A 5,000-nucleotide genomic window follows, 5' to 3' on the forward strand; every position below is an offset into this window, starting at 1 on the left:
AATTTTATTATACCAAACGCTATACTTGCTTAATCATCCCTGGAACGGACTCGGGACAAATTAGGTTTTCTATAATAACAGTATGTGTGTGTGTGTGTGTGTGTGTGTGTGTGTGTGTGTGTGTGTGTGTGTGTGTGTGTGTGTGTGTGTGTGTGTGTGTGTGTGTGTGTGTGTGTGAGTATGTGTGTGTGTGTGAGTATGTGTGTGTGTGTGTGTGTGTGTGTGTGTGTGTGTGTGTGTGTGTGTGTGTGTGTGTGTGTGTGTGTGTGTGTATGTGTGTGTGTATGTGTTCATGCAGACCTGTGTATGTACGCATTTTTTTTTCTTTTACATTGGAGGAACACACTGCGATGGTAGTGACAACTTGTGTACGTATGTTCTCATTTACATAGGTACACTATACAGGATAAAAACTATACTCGTAAGGTCTCGTCTCTGCGTTTACACGTTATGTCCATGGATCCTTATATATGCTTGACTGCTATCATCATGTAATGACTGTAAACTAACCTCGAGGTTTTACCCCTTCAGTTTGGTACCATATGTCTTTTTTATGGCTAAGAACAGGCAATTTCATGCAGCTGATGGGACAGCCATCGGTCTGAAGGGCTTCTAGAGTGGACGAGACACCTTTTTAACCAGAGGGTGCTCCCTCAGTTTGATAAAAAAAAAAGTAACTTTTCTTCAACCAGAATAAAATTAAGTACGCCGCAATAATGAAGGACCTAATTGCAGACCTGCTGGGTACAATTATAAACTTTTCATCCCAAGACTTCAAGCGGAGCTGAAGCATTCTAGTTTATCATAATTTCTTATAGATAACCCCCAAAAAGCAGAAGCGTATATCTTCTTCCCAAGATGGTGCTCCTGAAGCTTCAGAAGTCAAACAATAATCTGATCCTTTAATAATTACTATCTATTTTTTGGTCAAGATTTTTGTCATTTGGAGACCTCCACGGGTATAAACGGACCTCGAGGAACCTCACTTGAAATTTCTGCAGCTGGTAGGCTTCGACCTAAAAGAAGTCTTCAAGACCCGGAAACCTCCACAGGAATAAACAGACCTCGAAGTACCTCACTCGAAGTTCCTCCAGCTGACAGACTTCGACTCGAAAGAATTCTTTAAGAACCGGAGACCTCTATAGGCATCAATGGACTTTCAAGAGCAATCTCAGACTCCTTGGTTATTGTAATAGGTATCTATTTTAGGTTCCTTAATTGAAGAAGTCTACTACATATAATTTACAAAAAAAAAAAAAAAAAAAAATAGAACTTCACTGCACTGACTCCGTGACTTAAGATGACCTTAATTAACTTCATCACTATAATAAACTCCTTTACAAAATTTATTATGGTTAACGCCAACCAAAGAGGTTTAAATTTTAATCCATCGAGTGCTACGGTCTGCTTATAAGTCATCTTCTAGCTATCACCAGACGATTTTATTCAACCGAAGAAAACCAAAGGTGGCCATCGGGTTTAAAGACAACACTTATTTTGAAGATACTCATCTGAATACCCTTTATCCACATATTAGCCCCCCCACACATACAAACCATACATACATTGCCTGGATACTTCCATCGTCCACACAAACATTGATCATGGACACATTATGTACACACACATTGCCCACACAACTACCCATACATGCATTCGCATTATCCATAAACTACTTCCCACACACACACACTACCCCCCTCCACACACACACACTACCCACACACCCATTATCCACACAAACACTACCCGCCCCCACACACACATTACACGTGTAACACACTAGCATTATTCACACATACTACCCACACACACTATCCACATATTACCTACATACCCATTACCCAAAGACAACATAACTACAATGACCGCACATTTCACCCATATATACTACCCACTGGACTGGGAGGAACTTAACTCTTCCCCTCAGCCCCACTAGGAACTCGGTCGGCAGCCTCGGGTTGCAAGGATTTGGACTCGAGCCCACCGAACACGGTCGATGTAGTGTCGACCTCGAGTTTCGAAGTTCGTGAAGCGACAAGACACAGGCTCGAGGCTTGAATCAATCCGGGTGGATGAAAGCAGAGTTGAGGATGATACTATATATAACAGCAGTCCATATGTAAACCAAATGATCCATAGACATATCGGAGAGAAGCTGTGTATATGTATGTGTGTGTGTGTGTGTGTGTGTGTGTGTGTGTGTGTGTGTGTGTGTGTGTGTGTGTGTGTGTGTGTGTGTGTGTGTGTGTGTGTGTGTGTGTGTGTGAGAGAGAGAGAGAGAGAGAGAGATTCACTATGGTCTTGGATCGCGTATTGGACTTGTGATCGACAGCTATTTCCCTCCCAGAAGAGAGCTCAAAGCTCATATATGACCGATCTATGGGTAATGCTGTGACCTTACACGCATATATACCCCTAAGTCCCCACCCACGATAGTTGGAATAACGACTCGCAGCGCAATGATACTGAATTTTATTCAGCCCTGGGCTGGATTCAAACCCAGGCTACCGTAGTGGCACCCGGGAACTCTAACAACTGTGCCACCGAGTCGTGTGTGTGTGTGTGTGTGTGTGTGTGTGTGTGTGTGTGTGTGTGTGTGTGTGTGTGTGTGTGTGTGTGTGTGTGTGTGTGTGTGTGTGTGTGTGTGTGCGTGCGTACATGTGTGTGTATGTTGTTGCTGCTGATGTTGCTGTTGTTGTTGTTGTTGCTGTTGTTACTGATGTTGTTGTTGCTATTATTGTTGTTGAGACATTATAACAAGCTGGGGAGATGGATGAAGAAGACCTTCTTGGTTCGGTATGATTGAACGCAAAGCTAGTCAGATATAAACCAGTTTTTTCCTTTATCCACATTATGTACGTACGTTTGTATATAATAATGAACCTGCGAATAGTGATTACCCCTCTTGTCTCGGATGTGGAAGGCCTAGTTCGATCTTTGATGAATGACGGACAAGATTTCAAGTTACAAATTCATAGCTGTGTTATAGTGGACATCAGAGATGATGCTTTCAACCAGTGTCACATTTCAATTCAATTCACTTAGTCAAACCGTTTACACTAATTTCAGACGACGTTCAGATCCACAACCATTCCAACATGGCTAAGATTGATATAGTCAAGGCTTTATTTACCGTCCACAAACAATCGGCGCCCGAGGCAAGCCCCCTTCATCCTCACCTTTGCTACGCCACCGCACATAGGCTACACACTGATTGGGCCACTGTGGTGAAATAGCCCGGTCCTGTAGTGGGCCAATAAAGTTTAACTTTCTCACTCACTCACTCACTCACTCACTCACTCACACACACACACACACACGCACGCAGGCACGCACGCGCACACACGCACGCACGCACACACACACACACACACACACACACAGTATCGCTGCGCTGCGGGGTGTTACTCCAACTCTCGTGAGCGGGGAGTTGGGTGCGTGTGTGAGTGTAAGGTCACAGTATTAACCATAAATCGGTCATATGAGCTCTGAGCTTTTATCCGGGAGGTTAATAACTGTCGATTACGAGTCCAACACGTTATCCAAGACCATGGCGATAACACACACACAAATATGCGTGCCTTTATACGTTCATATCTGCTTGCATGCATATGGGCTTGCGCACGCGTATTTGTAACTACACACACATACATATCCATTTCTCTTCATTAACTAAGACGCCGAAGATGTGCTTAAATACGTACTGCTCGCTCGCTCGCTCTCTCTCTCTCTCTCTCTCTCTCTCTCTCTCTCTCTCTCTCTCTCTCTCTCTCTCTCTCTCTCTCTCTCTCTCTCTCTCTCTCTCTCTCTCTCTCTCTCTCTCTCTCTCTCTCTCTCTCTCTCTCTCTCTCTCTCTCTCTCTCTCTCTCTCTCTCTCTCTCTCTCTCTCTCTCTCTCTCTCTCTCTCTCTCTCTCTGCTCTTTCTGTGCCAGCGGCCACGGAGGCCATTCCTCCAGCGGGAGGCCGACGCATGAGCGACTCGAGTAATCGAAGTGTCTTTGGGGTAATTCACTGCTGCGTCTACACCTGCGCTCAGCGTTAACGGGACCAGCGAAGACGTGATTTGCCCAGGAAGGGGCAGGGAGGAGATGATGGGAGGCAGAGAGGAGGGATGCGAGGCAGGGGGAAGAGATGGGAGGCAAGGGTGAGGAATGGGAGACAGGGAGGAGGAATGGGAGGCAGGGAGGAGGGATGGGAGGCAGGGAGGAGGGATGGGAGGCAAAGAGGAGATGACGGGAAGTAGGGAGGAGGGATTGGAGGTAGGGGGAAGGAATGGAAGGCAGGGAGGAGATGATGGGAGGCAGGGAGGAGGGATGGGAGGCAGGGAGGAGGGATGGAAGGCAGAGAGGGAGGATTGGAGGCAGGAAGGAGGAATGGGAGGCAGGGAGGTGGGATAGAAGCAGTAAAGGAAGGAGGAAGAATTAGGGAAGGGAGGAAGGTTAGGAGCCAGGGAGGAGGGATGGGAGTCAAGGGGAAGTGATCGGAAGAAGGGGGAAGGAATGGGAGGCCAAATGGGGGGATGGGAGGCAGGGAGGAATAAATGGGAGGCAGAGGGAGGAAGGGAGGATGGGATGGAGCAGACGGGATGATAAAAAAGATATGAAAAAAATAATAATAAAAAAATAGAGGGAACGGAAGGGGAAGAAAAAATTAAGACAGGATATAAAGTAGGAAAAAGAGAAAGGAGGGGGGGAGAGAGAGAGAGAGAGAGAGAGAGAGAGAGAGAGAGAGAGAGAGAGAGAGAGAGAGAGAGAGAGAGAGAGAGAGAGAGAGTATGAAAGTGGGGAGGTGGGAGAGCGGTACAAAATGGAGAACGGGAAGGAGATGGGTTTGGAAATGGGGACCCTCAGGAGGAACAAAAACCTGGGAGGCATAAGAGAAAGTTTGTGTGAAGGGTCGAACAGGTGCACAATTAAATTCGGGAGAGACAGTGATGAAGCTGAAGGAGGAAGGGAGAAAATAGGAAAGAGAGAGAGAGAGAGAGGGAGAGGGAGAGG

This window comes from Oratosquilla oratoria, chromosome 29 (genome assembly GCF_046742065.1).
Source record: "Oratosquilla oratoria isolate Oo_2021 chromosome 29, ASM4674206v1, whole genome shotgun sequence".
Lineage (NCBI taxonomy): Eukaryota > Metazoa > Arthropoda > Malacostraca > Stomatopoda > Squillidae > Oratosquilla > Oratosquilla oratoria.